This window comes from Zootoca vivipara, chromosome 5, assembly GCF_965207765.1.
Source record: "Zootoca vivipara chromosome 5, rZooViv2.hap1.1, whole genome shotgun sequence".
NCBI classification, from domain to species: domain Eukaryota; kingdom Metazoa; phylum Chordata; class Lepidosauria; order Squamata; family Lacertidae; genus Zootoca; species Zootoca vivipara.
The window spans coordinates 89079277-89101106 of NC_142588.1; the positions used below are offsets into that span (position 1 = coordinate 89079277).

Genomic DNA, 21830 nt, shown 5'->3' on the forward strand with positions numbered 1-21830 from the left:
ATTGCACTGGAGATCTGGAAAGAATCGAAGTGGATGGAGAGTGTTTGGAAATCTCTTCCTCTCTGTGGGGGTGGATGGGAGGACGGGGCAATCTTAAAATGGGAAATGCAGACAAATGCATCAGGTTATTTGCTACACACCAGATCCTTTACATTCTTTCTGTTGTGCACCCCCTGTTTGTAGTGAGGATCACGTTTCAAAACCACGCCTCCATGCTTTGGATACAGGGCCGTCTTAAGAATATCCGGCGCCGTGGAGCAAAGATCCCTCTGGTGCCCCCACAGCAACTCCAAAACAAGGGAGGGGGTGATAGAAAATGTCCTCTGCCTCCCCCACCGCCCCAATCCCCAGCATAGTGGCTGCAATCAAGCAGGAAAACGTGCTGGCGGACATGCTCTCCGGTGTCGGGGCACCCAAGATGGCAGCCTGAGAAGGCTGCATGCCGCCTTTCGCCAGGAAGCAGGAGGAGGACAACGACCGGGAGCAGGGCCGTCTTTAGCAGATGCAGAGGCTTGGGAGGGAAGCTGTGCACAGCTTCCCTCCTAAGCCTCTGCGGGGATTGCTCTCCTCCTGCGGAGGCTTGGGAAGGAAGCTGCACGCCCGCCAACCATATAGTTGGCGGGGCGCAGCTGGCAGGTGTGCAGGGATAGGGGATGCTGCTGGCAAAGCTGCTCAGCTCCCCCACTTGCTAGGGCGCCCCCTGAGAGGCTGGCGCCCTGGTGCGACGAACCACTAACACCAATGGGGGAGACGGCTCTGTTTGGATACACAGAGTTCCCTTCCATTGGCTTGGAGCTGTTTTTTGATCTGACTAATGGTGGGTTTTTTTGTTTTGTTTTTTGTTTTGCACATTTGGGACTGAGAAGGTCCGCACTTTTATGCAACTTCATATTCTATGTTTCAGCTAATAATCTACAGGACCCAGACCTTAGAAAGAAATAAGGACTTCCTAATTGGTATGAATACATAAAATGAATGTATAAAACCTCTCTCTCTCTCTCTCTCTCTCTCTCTCTCTCTCTCTCTCTCTCTCTCTCTCTCTCTCTCTCTCTGTATGGATCTCTTCAGTGTACAATTTTCCAGGTTTCCAGGTTGGTCTTTTTTGTTCTTTGTTATCAGCAAAAGAATGGGAAAAAGAAAACATTTTTTTTTACTGTGAAATGCATTTTTTAAACAAAAAGTTAAAGGCATCCGTCAGCACCATTCCATTGGTACACAGTGGAAGGATCTTAAGTGGTCCAGAGGGTGGCAACATGAGACCAGGCATTTTCTGCGGTGGCTCTGTGCTTGTGGAATGCTCTCCCCAGGGAGGCTCACCTGGCGCCTTCATTACATATCTTTAGACACCAGGCAAAAGCATTCCTCTTCTCCCAGACCTTTGGCTAATTATAAAATCTATGACCTTCTGAACTGTGTGCATGAAGGTTGTTTTGTTTTGTTTGTTTGTTTGTTTGTTTGTTACTATGTTTTGTATTTTTGTGTTTGTAAAGAATCCTGGGATCCTCACATGAAGGGTGGCGTAGAAATAATAATAATACAGTGGACCCTCAGGATATGTTACCTTCGGGTAATGTAACTTTTGGGTTGAGAACGCGGCCAACCCGGAAGGGTATTCTTCCGGGTTTCGCCGCGTGCACATGCGCAGAAGCGCTCTATCACGCCGCATGTGTGCACAGAAGCGGCGCCTCTACTTGCAGATTTTTCAGGGTACATATGGACCCTCGGAACGAATTATATTCATATCCAGAGGGTCCACTGTAAATAATAATAATAATAATAATAATAATAATAATAATAATAATAATACAGTGGTACCTCAGGTTGCAAACGCTTCAGGTTACAAATGCTTCAGGTTACAAACTCCGCTAACCCAGAAATAGTACCTCAGGTTAAGAACTTTGCTTCAGGATGAGAACAGAAATCGTGCTCCGGCGGCAGCGAGAGGCCCCATTAGCTAAAGTGGTGCTTCAGGTTACGAACAGTTAGAATCATAGAATCATAGAGTTGGAAGAGACCACAAGGGCCATCCAGTCCAACCCCCTGCCAAGCAGGAAACACCATCAAAGCATTCTTGACATATGCCTGTCAAGCCTCTGCTTAAAGACTTCCAAAGAAGGAGACTCCGCCACACTTCTTGGCAGCAAATTCCACTGTCGAACAGCTCTTACTGTCAGGAAGTTCTTCCTAATGTTTAGGTGGAATCTTCTTTCTTGTAGTTTGAATCCATTGCTCCGTGTCCGCTTCTCTGGAGCATCAGAAAACAATCTTTCTCCCTCCTCCATATGACATCCTTTAATATATTTGAACATGGCTATCATATCACCCCTTAACCTTCTCTTCTCCAGGCTAAACATACCCAGCTCCCTAAGCCGTTCCTCATAAGGCATCGTTTCCAGGCCTTCGACCATTTTGGTTGCCCTCCTCTGGACACGTTCCAGCTTGTCAGTATCCTTCTTGAACTGTGGTGCCCAGAACTGGACACAGTACTCCAGGTGAGGTCTGACTAGAGCAGAATACAGTGGTACTATTACTTCCCTTGATCTAGATGTTATACTCCTATTGATGCAGCCCAGAATTGCAATGGCTTTTTTAGCTGCTGCATCACACGGCTGACTCATGTGGTCTACCAGGACTCCTAGATCCTTTTCAGGATCCTTTTCAGGTTTCAGGTTAAGAACCGACCTCTGGAACAAATTAAGTTCTTAACCAGAGGTACCACTGTAATAATAATAATAATAATAATAATAATAATAATAATAATAATAATAATAATAATGGTGATGTGAGGAATCAGGCAGAGGAGTTCTGGATCTCAGATTCTGGATCCCACCACATGTTCCTTGATCTTTAAGAAGCGAGTGTACAAGCTGCTAATTCTCCCCTTCTGTCTCTCTGAGCCTCTCACATCCTTTCTGCAAAGTGCAAAATTATGTCACTGTTGGGATAGCGAGCTGTTTGTGGGCTGTTTGAGGCCCTGGTGAATGCACAGCTTCAGTACTCTCCTGGGCCAGCCCCTAGGCAAAGCCGTACAGGTAAAGACTTGGGAGGCAATGTTTAGACCAGGGGTCCCCAGACTACGGCCCGGGGGCCGGATGCGGCCCAATTGGCCTGCCAATCCGGCCCGCGACGACCCCCGCCGCCCGCCGCCTGTTCTTATGGCGCGCAGCGCGGCAGCGCTCTTCCGGGTCGGGAAAAAAGCGCCGAAAATCCTTTGTGCGCATGCGTATGGGCCTCTCCCGACCCGGAAGAGGTCATTTCTGGTGCACTTCCGGGTCGGGGGAGGCCCATACGCATGCGCACAACGGATTTTCGGCGCTTTTCCCACCCTGGAAGCGCGCCGCCGCGCCAGTAAGCGCACGGGCGCGCACTCCCATGCCCGCCGGCCCGCACAGGCGCGCGCTCCCCCGTCCTCCGGCGCGCTGCGCGATCGGCGCGGTGGGAACCGGCCCAAACGCCGGTAAGTCTGGGGACCCCTGGTTTAGACAGATATTGGTTGACTCCACAGTTATCATTGCCACCCAAAATGGTTCAGGTTCTTCCTTGTTTGGGGGGGTCTGTGCACTGGGGCAGAACAGCAAATGCTCCCATTGCTTGACTCAGCCTCATGTAAACAAGGGTCACACATCACTTTTGACATAGCCTGTGTTTGTGTGTGCACAGCTTATGTAACTGGCGAAATACTCCACACACACGACTGCCAGGACTGAGCAAGACTTCCCATGGCATAGATTGGCTGTAGGACTTCAGTAAAAAACAACAACCCACAAGTTAGGAGAAACTTCTAAGTTGTCTTCATGGTTGACTACATGAGGCCTAGATCACCTTTGAACCTTTCCAACGTTACCTTTGCAAGCATCTGCTGCTTTTGCTCATGCAGAGGAGTCACAGGAAGAGAGGCATTTGTAATGCAAGTGAGCCATGCTGGGTTTGGCATTAGTAACCCAGCTGAAATGAGAGCTCCATTATTGCCTTCCGTGTGAAGTTAGGTGACCAGTTAGATTCTGCGCTCAAAACATCACTATGTTACATGCTCGCAGGTGGGTGTATTGTGGTTATGTCACTAAATTCACCACCAGGGTTCCAATTTCGAATGGAAAAAGGTGCACTTTTCGGCAAAAAGCAAACCAGAATCTATCTTCAAAACCAGCATGTAGTTTCCGCTTAGGGTCTCCCACTCCAGAAAAGTTTGAGAACTCCCCTAATGAAGAAAAACTAGAAGGCATTTCTGGGGGGAAATAACCGAGATCGTAACAGGTTTTGACAGCTAACATGACACACAGGAGGGACTCTGAAGGAGCCGGGTTTGTTTTGCCAGGAGAGAAAAAGGAGAAGAGACACACAATGAGAATCATGAAATATTTAAGAGGCTGTCACCGAGAAAATGGAGAATGATTGTTTCCCCTTGTCACTGATAATCAGAGAAGGAGGCCGAAGCCGGCGCGAGAGGCCGGAGCTGTAAGAAGGTCAATTTGGGTTAAATGCCGCACACTGATGCTGGCAGCTGCTTGTGGCCGATAAACTGCGGTTTGCACCGATGCGTCTCGTTTAAGCAAGGCGTATTGCATTAAGAGGAACATTTCCACTTGTAAGGAGTCAAACCATTTGCCGGGGGAAAGGGATGGAATCTGCTCCACGCAAGGCTTTGAAGCAGGAGGCTGCAGAAGCAGCTGTCGTTCAAAGGTCTAAGCAAGGCTAGTTCAGTGGTCCGACACAGAGGCCTCAACATTCGTATGGGATGTTTATTTCAGTGCAGTGGGGATGTCTCCTGCAACAAACACCTCTGACGACAGGAGATGCTGAGTAGATGGGCAGTGAACCCAATCAATGCTTGCGGGCTCCCTCTCAGCTGCAGTGGATCAATGGTATTGTCATTCTGCCGTGCTTTGCTCTCCCATCCTTGGATGGACCAATGGAGAGCCAGTGTGGTGTAGTGGTTAAGAGCAGTAGACTCGTAATCTGGGGAACCGGGTTCGCGTCTCCGCTCATCCACATGCAGCTGCTGGGTGACCTTGGGCTAGTCACACTTCTTTGAAGTCTCTCAGCCTCACTCACCTCACAGAGTGTTTGTTGTGGGGTAGGAAGGGAAAGGAGAATGTTAGCCGCTTTGAGACTCCTTCGGGTAGTGATAAAGCGGGATATCAAATCCAAACTCCTCCTCCTCCTCCTCCTCCTCCTCCTCCTCCTCCTCCTCCTCCTCCTTCTGCAGAGGATCCCTGACTGGCTGTTCCCAGGTATTTAACAAATCTTTGAAAAACAACAGCCAAGGGGAGGGCTCTTCTTCCTTGGACTCTCCTTCCTTGGAGGCTTTGAAGGAGAGGTTGGATGGCTATCCATCATGGATGCTTTAGCTGAGATTCCTGCATTGCAGGGGGTTGGACTAGAGGACCTTTCATACAAGTAAGTCATCAGATGCTGTCGCCAACGGGCAGTAAGCCAACACGTGGGCCCCGGCCCATAAACTCAACTGCCTTGCCTGTGTAGTTGGGCATATCAACAGTCTACCTCAGAGAGTTCTTGTGAGGATGGGCTGCACAAACCCTAAGCCAGGCATCCCCAGACTTTGGCCCTCCAGGTGTTTTGGACTACAATTCCCATCTTCCCCAGCCACTGGTCCTGTTAGCTAGGGATCATGGGAGTTGTAGGCCAAAACATCTGGAGGGCCGCAGTTTGGGATGCCTGCCCTAAGCAATCACCCACTAAAATTTGTAAACTAAATGTTAACACAACCATTGCTTAGAGGAGGGACTGTGATATTTGCTTTGGGCAGCTAAATCCCAGATTTCATTTATTCGGTAGTCTTTGGTTTAAAACTGGCTTGAGGAATGTGCAGGGGTGTGTGTGTCTGTGTGCGTGTGCAGGCGTGCTGGGTCAGCACCATGGCTCCATGCCTTGGATAATGTGCAAATGTCATCTTTCTTTTCCTCTCTCTCGTTCACTCCATCTCTCTGTTAGAACCACCGCAAATGCTCATGCTTTGTGGCTAACCCACTAAGCATCTCCTCAAACATTGCTTTGGGTGACAGTGAGAAGAGGGGAGTTTACTCCCAGGAAGACCCTGCAGCCCTGTAACTCATGGCTTATATTAGTCACAAACCACACCACAAAGATGCTGGAACCACTACGGGTCGTGCCCCCCTCAACGGGAAGCCAGGACTGTAATTTTCCTGCCGTTATTTCCAAGATAACTTTCTTTTACGATGCTTACAAATTGGACAACATTTTAGAAACATAATTCAAGCCCTAAATAGCCTTAAATGTGTGCGATATCACCAAGGCACATAAAGTATTTTTAACTGTTTGTAAATTTCAGTGGATCAAGTACTATATCCAGAGAGGGGGGGGGGAGAGGCACGGATGCCAGGAAAATCTGTGGTTGGTGTGGGGAGGGCACCGAAAGGATCATAAACATGGAGCTGAGATCAGTCACGGGAACAGAGGCAGGAAAGCAAGAAATAAATTTCTGTTCAGAAGCCAGGCATCTCAAGACTTACAGCCGGTCATATAACTTGCAACAAGGTGCAGAAGGTGATGAGCACTTAGGAGGGGGGCATCAGCCCTTTTCTGCTGTCTTTGGCAAATGTCTGATAAAGGAAATGGGAAAGTTCACACAACACCTTGTTAAGGATAATTGTTTAATTGCGAACTGAAATGGAGAATGCCTGCATGTATATTGCTAAAGGGTTTAAAATATAAAAATAATAATCCTTCCGGTAGCACCTTAGAGACCAACTAAGTTTGTCATAGGTGTGAGCTTTCATGTGCATGCGCACTTCTTCAGATACCATGCATGCACACGAAAGCTCATACCTATGACAAACTTAGTTGGTCTCTAAGGTGCTACTGGAAGGAATTTTTTTTGTTTCAACTACGTCACACCCCATTTCCGCCCATCCCAGATGCAAACCACGTAAAATGATATTGCTGGTTTCCCCTGGTGAACTCCAATCTTTACTGCCTCTCTTCTAGCAAATCACCCCAAGGTAAAAAGCAACCAACACAGCAAAGACTGCATCGCCCGCCCCCCCCAGGTCAGCTGATGACCCATTCATGTCAAATATCCCCATCAATGACCGCACAACGCCTAGTGCAGGGAGGGAGCCATTTTCTCTGTTTGCAGAGCACAATTGCTTAGTACAGAGCTGCTATGGCTGCAGGGAGTTTTGGGAGTCACTGGGGAATGTGATGCCATCAAAAATTTCAGGAGGAGCAAAATAATGTGGGTGGACCAAGCACCGCTGGAAACCAACAAGAAGCTGAGCAAGCCAAACAGTGCCCGAGTCAGCAAAGATAAGACTCGTTTGCGAAGCACATCGGTTGCAAAAGCAGAGAACGCCGGACTCAGCAGTCCTGGCTGCATGCGCCATGGGTTAAGCAGAGGCGGTAAGAATGCAGGCCTCTCCAATACATCTGGAACCTACTGAATAGGCTGAAGGACTGCCAACACTTGCTCTGGATTTACTGCCAGATAAGCACAATATATTAAGACAGCATGTTTGTCTAGTCCTTTTGTCCTTCCTGCTTACGACTTATGCACGGGTGATGTCAGGTGCAGCTGGTCAGATTGCCAGCCTCAGGCTGCAAACACGCACCGGCCCATTTGTAGCAGAAAACCGCAGCTTTTCTCAATACGGAATCGTTTATGCTCATCCTCAACGTGCTGCTTTCAATCTGGATTTGAGTCCAGAGCCTGCCATCCACAAGGCTAGGCATGGTTTCTTCATAGGTTATCTACACCTTTCTCTTGCTGCAGGTGAGTGGAGAAGGAAGTGGTGATCTTGGTATATGCCCACCCACAACATCATTGGAGAGGTGCTGATCTCCCCCCTCTATTGCTGAGACCGCCCACATCTGTTTTCAAATGGACGCAATGCCAGGGAATGTCGAATCAATCTGCAACAAGCTTTTGTTTTCAAGATGAAACAGTTTCTCAAGAAGCACTTTTCTGGGGCATAACAAAACATGCAGTAGATCTACATTCTGTGTGTGGGCCATGTAGTAGTATTATTATTATTATTATTATTATTATTATTATTATTATTATTAACACCCCACCCATCTGGCTGGTTTTTCCCAGCCACTCTGGGCAGCTTACAGCATTTATAAAAACTTAGTAAAACATCAAACATTAAAAAAGCAAATATTCAATCTGTATTGATTCCACAGTAAAATGTTGTATGTATGCAACTTCAAGCTGTTTCAGATCTCAAAAGCACCAGTTTCTATCTGTCCAGGATTATTATACTCTGGATTGACACTCTCTTTTTTCTTTTTCTTTTTAAAATGACCACTCTAAGATGGAAGTTAGAGACATCACAATGGCACCCAGGGCCCAGACTTCCCAGGAAATCGTGAATATCTACTGATTTGTGCAGCAGCCTTAAGGGGGTGGACCGTTTCCCCTGCCAACGGCCTCCATCTTTGTGCGTAGGTTTGCCAACTGACTAGAGAGAGAGAAAACCAAGCTGTTTTGCTCCTGTGCTTTAACAGAAGTCTGGTGTGCAGAAATAAGCAGGCACAGCTTTTCACAAACTGGAGATAAACCACGATCGCCTGCTCATTGCTGTAGTCCAAACAGCTGTTAAAGACAATGCTACGATGGTCAGTTTAAAATCTGGCAGCCCCATTTATGTGTTCTTTTCTTTTCTTTTTTTTTTAAAAAAGGACAGCTGAGAAATTATGGTGTGATTCAAACCATTCTCTTAAGTGTAAAGTTGTCAACTAGTCCTAGATAGTATTTCAGTGGTCTATGGGGAACAGCAACGGTCTGTATCTTCTGTCAAGGTATGGAGGCTCTGAAAACTCTCATCCACACCAAGGTCTGCCAGGTTCTGTCACCCGACCACCTGCAATATTCTGTCTCAGACCAACGAAATCCACCCTACCCAATAGGGGATGGCAGGATGGTGCAGCAGCACTCATGTGACCTCCAGATGGCCGAATCACTGCTGCTTCATTGGAGGGAGGGGAGGTGGGGCATTGGGGAGGCTAGCACAGTGCAAATGCACCAGTGGAGTCAATCTGGGAATCCTGCCAATGTCTTGGTACCCCACTGACCCCCTTTCACCTGCCCCTCCCTCTCCTTCCTAGTAAACAACAGAAAGTCCGGCGACTCAGCTGTTGGGAGGTCAGGTGAGCACTGCCACCCCACCATAGCTGCCAAGTTTTCCCTTTTCTCGCGAGGAAGCCTATTCAGCATAAGGGAATTTCCCTTAAAAAAAGGGAGAACGTGGCAGCTATGCACCCCACTGTGTCATCTGGAATTTGCCTTCCAGTTATGCAAGTCTGCACAAATGTGACCCCACCCTCACCCCAATATAAAGGCAGTCACCAGTCATCTGTTGCAATCTGTCCGGGCCAGTTACGCACAACCTTAGGAAGCCGTGTTATACCAAGCCAGACTGTTTATCTATTTAAGGTGTGTATCCAGTGTATTTTTCTAGAAAAAGAGGTGCCAGAACTCACCATGAACACCTCCCTTGTTCTCTTATAATGGCAGTGGCACCCACCTGAGAGGTGCCAGAACTGAGTTCCAGTGAGTTCTGGCTGAAAAAAAGCCCTGCGTATACTGCCCTTCATCCGAAGATCATAGGATGGTTCTCAACATAAAAATACAAAATGAGAACACAGCATACGTAATAAAAAAGCAATAACCACCCTTCTACAAAGACATTTAAAAGGTCATAGAATGTTAACCAGCCATACGCCTGGTTAAAGAGAAAAGTTTTCACCTGGTGCCTAAAGATATGTGTCAGGGATGGTTGCGGCTACTCAGGAGTAAAGACGCTCCACTCCGTTGTTTCTTTCAGAGTTTTATTGTGCATGCTATTTACAGTGCAAGAGTATCGGGAAACATGACTGCTCAGTCCGTATCAGAACCTCACAATGGCTTCTTCCTGGTCTTCACCCAGCATAAGAGCATTGGGACCCCAAAACGCTGCCCCCTTGCTCTACGGGTGCTAGCACGCCTCAATTCAAGTGTCGGGGGAAACAGACGCCCTGTGTCTGATGGCTGTCTCATATCCTCCTCCTCCCCTAGCTCTCCCTCAGAGCGGCACTGTAGCATAGGACAGCCCTCTCTCCACCCCGCTCACTTCCTCATTCCTCTCCTCTGACTCGCTGCTGGTGCTGACGCTGGGTGATGAGCTGGTGAAAATGATGGGTGGGGGCTCTCTGTAAGGAGACCCCTGACAATATGTAATGAATATATGTGTTAGGCGAGCCTCTGAAGGGAGAGCATTTCACAAGTGCAAACCAGTGCAGAAAAGGCTCGTTCTTGTGTTGATTCCTCCTGGACCTCTCATGAAGGCACATGAAGAAGGAATTCAGATGATGTTTGCAGAGTACGGGTCAGTTAATGTGGAAAGAGGCATTGTGGACTTGACCCTCTTAAGGCTTTATTGGTTAAAACCAGTACTCTGAATTGGGCCTGGAAACTAATTGGCAGCCAATGCAGTCAGACCAGGATCGGTGTACAGTATTATGCTCAAACCATCTTGCCCCGGTGAGCAACCTGGTGGGAAAACATTGGTCCATCTAGCTCACTGTTGTCTTTGTTGACTGCCCACAATGCTCCAGGGTTTCTGACAAGGATCTCCCTCAGCCCTACCGAGAGATGCCAAGATTTGAACCTGGGACCTTCTGTATGCAGAGAGGAGGAGGAGGAGGAGGAGGAGGAGGAGGAGGAGGAGGAGGAGGAGGAGGAGAGTTTGGACTTGATATCCTGCCTTTCACTCCCCTTAAGGAGTCTCAAAGCGGCTAACAATTTCCTTTTCCCTTCCTCCCCCACCAACAAACACTCTGTGATGTGAGTGAGGCTGAGAGACTTCAGAGAAGTGTGACTAGCCCAAGGTCACCCAGCAGCTGCATGTGGAGGAGCGGGGAAGTGAACCCGGTTCACCAGATTACGAGTCCACCGCTCTTAACCACTACACCACGCTGGCTCTCAGATGCTCTGCCACTGAGCAACATTCCTTCCAGGGAGCCGTTCTCTACCACAGCTCTGCTCTTGCCAAGCCCTGAGGGTAATGAAAATCTCCTGCAAGACATTCTTCTGTGGGCAACCATTTAGGGAGCGAGAAGCCATTTGCTTTTTGCAGCCTATTTTAGAAATGTGTTTTATATCTCTAATATTCTCATTTTTATGTTGCAGTATTACACATGCTTTATGGCACAATATTCTCAGTCTTAAAGGTGTTGTGTGGCCTGAGCCCTTGTGAATAAGATGCCAAATAAATGTTCTCATTCATTTCCTCTCTAGGTACCAGTCTCCTTCTTGTTGCACATGCTCCTTTGGACAGTTCTATTCCATTTCCACATTCAGCTGTCAACAACAGCAACAAATAATTCACGCAAGAAATGTATTTAAATATCTATTTCGCCACAAAATCCATACAGGCAACTCCTGATTTATGTGCATCTGATTAATGGGGGTTGCGCATGTGCGCATGGTGCCGAACCCTAAAACGTCACTTAAAGGGCGGAACAGGGCCGCAATGGGGTGGGACACTTTGCATGGGCCCCACCAATGCACACGGGGGTCCAGAACATAACCCCCCCCCAAAAAAACCATGAGAATTGCCTGTATTTAAATATGCATTTCAATTCAATTTTATATCTTATCATTTATTTTCAGGACAGATAAAAAGAATGAAAGTACTTTTTCACACAGCACGTAGTTAAACTTTGGAACTCGCTGCCACAGGAGGTAGTGAAGGCCACCAACGTGGATGGCTTTAAAAGAGGATAAGACATATTCATGGAAGAGAGGGCTAGTGATAGCTACTCACCATGCTGACTATGCTCTGCTACCATGGTCCGATGCAGAAGCAACTGAATACGAGTTGCTGGAAAGCACAGCAGGGGAGAGATCTCCTGTGCTTGAATCCTGCTTGTTGGTTTCCTGCAGGAATATGGTTGGCCACTGTGATAACAGAATGCTGGACCAGATGGGCCATTGGCCTGATCCAGCAGACTTCTCTTATGCTCCCATTTATTTTCTCACATCTATATCCCAGCTTCTCTCCATCACAGAGTCCAAGGTGATGGACCCCTGGTTCTAAGGCAGTCACACAGTGTTTAGGGAAGTTTTTAATGTTCGAAGTTTTATTCTGTTTTTAATGTTCAGTTTATTCTGTTTTTAATGAAACCCAGCCAGATGGGTGGGGTAGAAATAAATATTTATTATTATTATTATTATTATTATTATTATTATTATTATTACTACACATACCGGACTTACCGGACTCAGACCTGCTTAGCGTAAGCAAGATGGCAGCACCATAAGCTTTCAGGCCATATGCTGGGAAAGGATGGCCCAAGTACATTTTTTTGAACTGAGAATTGTATTGCAACATTCAGAGAAGTGCAAGATCTGGAGGATAATTGCATCCTGATCCCTATATTAGTACAGGAGATGTACATTTTAAATGCTCGAAAATGCAGATTGAGCAAACACTTTCAGAGATTTTTTTACTATGCCCAGCAGACTTGGTTGTGGGTCCTAAGAGGTGGATCCTGAACAGCCATAAAGACTGGTTGTCCCTCCTGCACACATGCTGGCTGCTGGAGTTTCATCATCCCACTCCACTGAGATCTGTGTCGTGCCCATTCAGAAGACCGATGTAAACATACCCTCCAGCATCTCGTAGACAAAAACAGAGATGCACTTGTAACACCACAAATCTTGCGGAGAGATATACTCCCAGAGCACCTGCAACCACAAAGTCTCGTTGCCAAAGGCTCTTCATGCTATATTCATAAACTCTCCAATAGTCTTCCACTAATTTATAGCCAAGATGGTCTTTGTTCTTTGGGGGGGGGCGCATATAAACACATACTTCGGAGATATTGTGGGTTTGGTTCCAGACCTCCGCAATAAAGCGAATATCGCAATAAATAGAGTCGCACAAATTCTTCAGTTTCTCGGTGTGTATAAAAGTTATGTTTGCAATATACTGTAGTCTGTTAAGCATGCAATAACATTGTGCTTTTTTAAAAAAGCAACTCACATACCTTAATTTAAAAATTCTTTATTGCTAAAAATGGCTAACTATCACCTGAGCCTTCAGTGAGTTGTAATCTTTTGGCCGATGGAGTGTTTTTCCTGGGTGTTGATGTCTGCTGATTGATTAGTGTGGTGGTTGCTGAAGATCTTCCGGTTAACTTGCTACAGCTTTTGATGAAGGGCACTATATAAATCAAATAAATAAAAATAAAGTAAGAAACCCCACACATTCAAGAGAAGTCTTTGTACAAGCCAGCAGCAAGGCGCAGCTGGTCGGCTTCCAAAGAGAGGCTTGCAAAGCATTCAACTGCATGGATGTGCTGTGGACTGTGCGGACGGACTGCATTCTGCAGTGGCGAATGAGCCACAGCAGGGAGCAACCGCACATCTCTGGCTCTCGGCTCTGGGCTGGGTGGGACCTGGTGGGACATCTTCCCGTCCTTTATGGGCCTGGAATGAGAAGAATGGACAGGATGCCTTGGGGTGGGAGGAGTGGGGAGCGGAGATTATGGGTCCCAATGCCGGGGGAAGCCAAGGAGCTAATGAGGCGCTGACAGCCAGCTGTTTTCTTTTCTGGATCCTGTTTTATTGCTCACCTCTCCTCCAGGGGCCAAGGCCATATTGGAGGGAAGAGTCAGGAATGGATGAGAGAGAAGAGGAAGCTGGAATTCAGAGACCCTGCAGTATCTCTTGGTCCAAGAGCAGGGTGTGTGTGTGTGTGTGTGTGTGTGTGTGTGTGTGTGTGTGTGTGTAGGGGTCTTTTTTTTTTTTTGCATGTCTTTCCCTGGGCAAATGTTTCCCAGGAATCATCACACACACACACACACACCCCTCCTCTGCCTCCCGAAAAGGAACGAAGCATCTGAAGCCGTCCGCCAGCGGTGAGGGTGAAAGAGAGGAGAAGCCGGCCAGCCTCCGCCATAAGGAAGCGATTGAAGCTTTCATGATCTGTTTAACTGGTGACATCTGTTTCCTGCAGGCGAGTCAGGAGCGGGGCTACATGCCGTCGGTATGAGGTATGGCAGCTCTCTTGCTTTCTCACCGAGGCCCTTCAGAGCATCCCCGCTTAAAACGATGGGAAAGGATGGTCGTTCTCCTGGTGGTCCCAGCCTCTTTTGGTCGCCGGCCGATTCGTGCTGCGCACAAGGAGCAGTTGGTGGGTTATGGCTGGCCAGGGACTTGAGCGATGAGTCAAACGAAAGGGGAGACTTATAGATCATGTATCCTTATAAAGTCCGAGGGAATGCATAAAGGGAATTCAAAACCTCATTGTTAAAGATACAGACCCAGTGCACACCTCCATATAGATGGTGGGTTGTTTTTTTTAAAAAAAAGCATTATCTCTTGGATTCCCCCCCCCTTTGCTTTTGAACTTGATTGATTTCCCCAGCAATTCTGAGCTGAATATTCCTGTCAGGGTGGTTTGACCCCAAATGCTTGGCCAACCCACACTGTGGGAAACTAGGAAAGACGCTTCAGCTTAGCGAAGTAAGGCTAAGTCAAAACAGCTCCTCATCTGTGTGAATGTTTTCAGCTGTGGTAAGCTTTGGTGCTTCTTGGGGAAATGTTCAATAATGGCCCTCACTTACCCTCAAACTAAATTTCCTTCACTAGCCCCCAGTGATGTCTCAGAATCCTAGAACTGTAGACTTGGAAGGGACCTCGTGGGTCATCTAGTCCAACCCCATGCAATGCATGAGGTTCCCCATCTGATTGGAAACCATACCAGACCCTGCTTAGCTTTGCAAATGTGCTAGGAGTTTTATTGCTGCATCATGTAGCTATGCACTAATGGCATTATGGCACCATTCTGTCCGCTTCCTAGTCTTAGTGTAATCCAGTTCTACATCATACTTTAACTAAGCTGCTGTTGCTTAGTGGGAGAGTTGAGGCTGGGAGTAGTCACCATTATGGGCAATTAGTTTCTATTACCTCAGAACCTCAGACAGCATCTTAAAAAGCAGAGACATCACCTTGACGACAAAGGTCCGTATAGTTAAAGCTATGGTTTTCCCAGTAATGAGGTATGGAAGTGAGAGCTGATTGCCAAAGAATTGATGCTTTTGAATTATGGTGCTGGAGGAGACTCTTGAGAGTCCCATGGACTGCAAGAAGATCAAACCTCTCCATTCTGAAGGAAATCAGCCCTGAGTGCTCACTGGAAGGACAGATCCTGAAGCTGAGGCTCCAATACTTTGGCCACCTGACGAGGAGAGAAGACTCCCTGGAAAAGACCCTGATGTTGGGAAAGATGGAGGGCACAAAGAGAAGGGGACGGCAGAGGACGAGATGGTTGGACAGTGTTCTCGAAGCTACCAACATGAGTCTGACCAAACTGCGGGAGGCAGTGGAAGACAGGAGTGCTGGGCGTGCTCTGGTCCATGAGGTCACGAAGAGTTGGACACGACTAAATGACTAAACAACAACAACAACCTCAGAACCTCAGTCTGGATGATGTCGGTTGTGTCTCCTCTCCATAAGGCCCCGAACCCTTCAGAACAAGTTCAGAGTGAGGTTTCCCTAAAGTTTTAAAATTGATGTCTCCAGCATTTTAAGTTCCTTGTTTTCTGAGGTTTTCATGCTTGAAAGGGCTGTAAGTTCTAGTCGCTTTTGAGAGAACTGCTGTGGGGCTGAGGGGAATGAGAAAAGGCCATTTCCGCTCCAGCCAGCATAGAGATCAAGCTTCAAGAAGACACAACCTGAAAGTCTGGACTTTGGGAGGACGGTGCTCTGTGACGTTAATTTTATAACACTTAAGAAAATTATATCATTTATGTAATATCCTTGTTGGTGTACTGTCGTTTGATGTTTGAGAGTTTTGTGATATATACCTCTGTGTAATTCCTTTGGTGTGCATCCCTTCAGGTAAAGCTAAAGGGGCCCCGACCATCAGGTCCAGTCGTATCCGACTCTGGGGTTGTGGCGCTCATCTCGCTCTATAGGCCGAGGGAGCTGGCATTTGTCCACAGACAGCTTCCGGGTCATGTGGCCAGCATGACAAAGCTGCTTCTGGCGAACCAGAGCAGCGCATGGAAATGCCGTTTACCTTCCCGCCGGAGTGGTCCCTATTTATCTACTTGCATTTTGATGTGCTTTCGTACTGCTAGGTGGGCAGGAGCTGGGACCGAGCAACGGGAGCTCACCCTGTTGCAGGGATTCAAACCGCCGACCTTCTGATCAGCAAGCCCTAGACTCTGTGGTTTAACTCACAGCGCCACCTGGGTCCCTGTGCATCCATTCAGAGACCCCCTAATCAACACCTTTGATAAGCAAAATGGAAATGTTAGATTGCAATGCGTAATGTGTCCAAACAATAAGTCGAATTCAGGAAAGATGCAGAGGAGAAGCGGGTCTGAACTATCAGTAGTCAGGGAAAGCAATGGCAGTAAGCAGGATGGGGAGAATTTGCACAATCAACCTGTTTCCTTGGGAAACACTCTGTATGATGAAAAATACTGATTCCTCTCCAGAACGCAAAACTAGAAAATGCCTGGCACCACCTGTGTCTGCTGAGTCTGTTATCTGAGTGAGACAGTTGACTGTCCCCAGGTTAGGAAGGCTGCAGCTGGCAAGGAATGTTGCCTCTTCAGCAATGAAATATATCTATTGGGAGCACATATAGATGCTCGGGTCTCCACTATGATCCAAGCAGGTGCCCCATCACTGAGCTACCCAAGCACATTGGCAGCCAACTTGCTCCCTCCTCTCCCCCAGTCCTGTGGCAAGAATGTTAAGGATCCTACAGCCCTCCAGGGTTGTTGGGGTTGATGGTCCTGCTCCTTTGTTTGTCCTCAGAGACCTCAGGCTCTAGGTTGAGATCAATTGCATCCTGAGCTAGCCTCGCTGCTGTCACATGACATCCCGGGGCTTGATTTGGGCCCAATCCCTATTGCCAGCTCCAGGCTGGTGCAGAAACCTGCCTGCCTGCTCTCCCACCCCAACTGCTGCAGATGAATGAGTGTCCCTTCCTTTCCAGAAAGTCCTGCAAGTCCTAAGGCAAAGTGTTTTTGTTGGAGGAGGACTCTGGAGTGTTCTCGTAGTCTTCCAGGTCCTTTGCAACTGTTACTGTACTCTTTGTTCAGCGTCCAAGCCACAATTGCCTCAGCATGTTCCTAACCAGCAATTTTGTTAAAACAGACAGTCCCGCTGGACATGCCAATCTCTGGCTCTTCGTAGAGAGTCATTGTTATTACAAGGAAGCCAACTTGCACCTGGCAAGTTACTTTATTGAATGAGATTAAAGGTGCCTTCAGAGTCCCCCCATTAACTTCTCTGTGCATTCAGTCAGGCAGGTGTTAGCCCCTTGGCTTCTGCCCTTCGGATGTATTTATTATCGTGTCTTCCCTTCCTCTTGTGCCATTGGGCTTTTCTGGGAGGCGGCAGGGGGACGTGTTTTGTCGCGCAGAGAGAATTAATCTAGTTTTTAAAAAAGCGGCTGTATTTTTGCTTTCGGTTAAGCAAGCTTCTGACGTTTGAGCGATTGTGTGCTTTTAATGGGTGCTCTTTCCCGCCTGTTCTCCTCCCGTGTTCTAGTTTATTTAGCCAGCAACAAAGAGGGAGAAGACATAATTAAAAAATAACTTCAATTTTGGGGGGTTGTTTTTTTAAAAAAATATATATATTTAAAAGCACCCCCCACCCTGCATAGACCAAGCATTTTTAGGACATTGCGTTGAACTTAACGAAAGAGATTGGTATGTTGTACATGGAAGTAATAGCTATGGTGTCATGTCTCCGGTTTTCTGACTCGGGTTTATTTTGGCTTTCTCTTCATTACTTAATTTGTCTGTTGGAGCGCTGGTGGGGGTATGACTGATATGTTTTAGTCTTAGTTTTGTTGAGCATGCTGCGGTTCCTGGCGCTCTCCTAATCATAACAGAGCTGAGAGTGCGGCCTGCAGGGTGGGAGACTGACAGAAAAGGAGCCATACTGTAGCCGTGGGTTTTGCAAAATAAGGAGATCACCTTTGCCCTTACGTTTTTGCTTATCTGGTAGCTAAAGTTGTCCCTTGGTGGGCGCTAAATGCCTCAGATATGCTTCCCTCTCTGAGATTTGACAGCAGGTGCTTGCTCCTGCGGGACACATTCAGCTTGCTCAGGTGAGAACTGACGGAAAGAGCTCTTATGGTTTGGGTGCGCCCCTCGAAGGAGACAGAAGCCTGGGTTATTGCAGCTGGCCAGCCGGAATGAGCCTTGCGGGAAGCTGCGAGGGTTTGCTTTGGGGAAACCGCTGCCGCTTTTAAGGACTTGCTGTGTCTGCCTGGATGCCTGCCAGCTTCTCCCTGCTCAATTTGTTTTGTAAATAAATAGAATTACAACACAGCCATATGGCCTCAGTATTTTCTCCTCGTGAGTAACCAGACCCCATTTTAAAAAAAGAACACACTGCCTGCCACGGGGCAGTGAGTTAGTGCAAAACAATACTTTTGCACTTCCTGAAACAAATCCCAAATTGTTGCAAACTCCCAGCGTCCAATGCCTGCTTGGCCTGAGAAGGTGTGTTTATGTGGAGGCCCAGAACATCTGCTCTGTTCTAGATGGGAGGGGGTTCTTCTTAACAGCCTCCTCAGCAGTGTTTGCAGATTGAGTACGATTCTAGCAGAAAGTATTTCTATTGAAAAGATGGACATTTCTTACTCTCCTTCAGTTCAGTGAAGATTTCTGGCTGCGCACTCCATGGTCCAATCCATGGCTTGCTTGTTTGCTTATTGATTGATCGATTGATTATAAGACATGAAAGATAATTCCAAACAGACCTATAAGCAAAGGTCTCTCTCTCTATCTCCGTACAGCCTCCATTTTAGCCTAGAGCTGTATTCACTCTCTGGAGGGGCTCATTTACCCATCCCTACTCTTGATAAGTGTGAGAACAAAGACGAGAGCCACCACCCTTCCAAGTTGGAGAATTTGCAATTCAATAGCCTCTCATGTGATCTAAGGTTAAACACCTCATCAGAGCTAGCAGAGAACAATAAGTTAATTATCAGCCCAACTAGGAGCTCAGAGGAGAGCGCAAAATATGGTCTGAACCTCAACATCAAAAAAACTAAGATCATGGCCACTGGTCCTATCACCTCCTGACAAATAGAAGAGGAAGAAATGGAGGCAGTGAGAGATTTTACTTTCTTGGGTTCCATGATCACTGCAGATGGTGACAGCAGTCACGAAATTAAAAGACGCCTGCTTCTTGGGAGAAAAGCAATGACAAACCTAGACAGCATCTTAAAAAGCAGAGACATCACCTTGCTGACAAAGGTCCGTATAATTAAAGCTATGGTTTTCCCAGTAGTGATGTATGGAAGTGAGAGCTGGACCATAAAGAAGGCTGATCGCCGAAGAATTGATGCTTTTGAATTATGGTGCTGGAGGAGACTCTTGAGAGTCCCATGGACTGCAAGAAGATCAAACCTATCCATTCTGAAGGAAATCAGCCCTAAGTGCTCACTGGAAGGACAGATCCTGAAGATGAGGCTCCAATACTTTGGCCACCTCATGAGAAGAGAAGACTCCCTGGAAAAGACCCTGATGTTGGGAAAGATGGAGGGCACAAGGAGAAGGGGACGACAGAGGACAAGATGGTTGGACAGTGTTCTCGAAGCCACCAATATGAGTCTGACCAAACTGTGGGAGGCAGTGGAAGACAGGAGTGTCTGGCGTGCTTTGGTCCATGGGGTCACGAGGAGTCAGAAACCACTAAACAACAACAACAGGAACTCAACAGAGCTTAATCTAGCCACATGGAAAATCCCCATGTTAAAGACTTCAATGAAACACATTCAGGCATTCTCCATTTCAGGATGAATTACACAATTATACTTAACAGACCCTGCAATAATCATCTGAGACCGTTCTGAGTGTGCCTCCTCTGCTAGAGGACCAGAGGGTGGCAACACAAGAATGGGCCTTTTCTGTGGTGGCTCCCCGTTTGTGGAATGTCCTCCCCAGGGAAGCTCACTTGGCACCTTTGTTACATATATTTAGGTGCTGGGCAAAAGCATTCCTCTTCTCCCAGGCCTTTGGCAGATTAAACAATTGAGGGCCTTCTAAAGTGTCTCTGTGTGTGTGTTTGCGGGGAGTATTGATTCTGGTTTTTTGTGTTCGTATATTGTAATCTGCCTTGTGATCCTCAGATGAAGGGCTGTATACAAATCTGATTAATAATAATAACAACAATAATAATGATAATCTTCATGTTTAAGAATTCCTGAATAAACTTCCAAGAAAGATTCCAAGGATCCCCCAGAATACTGTTTCAAAACCACCACCAGCAGCACCATGAGGGCATAGAAATCCTGACCATAACCGGGAAGTGATAAACCTTTCTGGTCAAAAATCCTGTGTCCCCATTCAATGGAAAAAAATAAAGCTGGGCTTTGCTTGCATTCAAGAAGTCTCTCTCTGCCCCCAGTCACATTTCACACACACACGGGCAGGTGCCTTTCATTGCTAATCCCCCTTTTATTTGGTCCAAACAGAGATGTTTCCAGCACGGTGGCAGTTATCCCTTCAATGAAATGAGCCCGTCAGCAGCTTTCTCCTAGCAAGCCGTTCTCTGGAAGGCAGCACTGAAACAGAGGCGGGGTGAATGGGGTGAGGGGGAGCACCTGCCCCCTGCCTACCTTGTGACACTTCCACAGATCTCCAGGAAATCTTGCAAGCCGATTCAGCCACCCAGCTCCGCCTGCTTTGGGTCTGTGGATCTGCACCCCTGCTTCCATTGACATTCCTGAATAAGGAGACGTGCTAGAGTGCTTGTAAGACCCCTATTCTTGTTCTGAAGATCACAGCTGGAGTCCTGCTTCCCCCCCTCCTCCCCAGCTGCAGCCACATTCATGGCTGAAGTTCTTTTCACTTGCCATACAGTGTATTCGTTTATTCTGCAAAAAAGCCTGTCCTGCGCTGGCTTCCGAAGCACTGTGTGCAAGTCAACTGACCATAACATGTTCTTTAAAGGGGAAAGCAACCACAAAAAGTTTGCTCGCCTACAATGGATCCAGTTGTACTATCGCTGCCGCTCAAAGACATCTGGGAGCTCAGTACTAGAGCATTTGCCTGGCATGCAGGAGGTCTCAAGCTCAATCCTTAGCATCTACAGGGAGGGCTATATGGGAGGTTACCAAAGCCCTGGAGAGCTGCCGCCAGCCAGGGTAGACAGTACTGGCCTAGATGGAGGGTTGATCTTGACTCATTATGAGGCAGCTTCCTATGTTCCTAAGTACCATTGTATCTGAACAGGCATTAATGGGGCCCCCAGATATTGTTGGGATTCCAACTCGCATCAGCCCCAACCAGTATAGCCAGTGATCAGGATGTGGGATTTCCAGTCAAAATCACAAATGCATGATTGCCAGACAGGCACACGAGGAGGTGGCACTCATAAAGTTCCTGAATCAATGTAGAAGGGACTATATGAGGTCACTTCCTTAACACTTTGGTGGCAATTTCTAACAAAGGAGATAATCCGACATACTTCCTGCCTGCCTGAGCTACCGGTATCTCTCTCTATTTCAAGACAGCAATGTGAACAGATGTACCTGCCTTGGCCTCTGCTCAGAGCTCAGACTCCATTCTGGAAACTAATTTTGGGCCATGTTACTTAGAAGTATTTGCTGCCTGCACTGAATGTAAGTAAACCTTTTTTAAAAACTAAAATTTGTGACTTATTCATAGCAATGGGGCCAAGCAGGGGAAAGGTCAGCACACCACAAGTAAACAGGGTTAAAAAGTGCAATTGCCTAATTCCTAGCTTCCAACGAACTGCAAAAGCACATTAAGTGTTTTATTCTGCTAAAAAGGGCTCCACAGCCTGTTTACTCTCACACATGGGA

The 21830-nt window shown here is 47.2% G+C and overlaps 1 long non-coding RNA gene across 5 annotated transcripts in view; it reads left to right on the top strand.

The window, feature by feature from the left end:
• Positions 1 to 13050: 13050 nt before the first annotated feature.
• LOC148685774 (uncharacterized) overlaps positions 13051 to 21830 on the top strand; it is a 29373-nt gene continuing 20593 nt past the window's right edge. For 3 of the 5 annotated variants that reach the window (XR_015949914.1, XR_015949915.1, XR_015949912.1), the window contains exons 1-2: positions 13111 to 14019; positions 20478 to 21626. This is a non-coding gene — a long non-coding RNA (uncharacterized LOC148685774). Of the gene's footprint in view, positions 14020 to 20477; positions 21655 to 21830 lie in introns of those variants that run through there. The other 2 variants (XR_015949911.1, XR_015949913.1) reach the window with 2 other exon arrangements.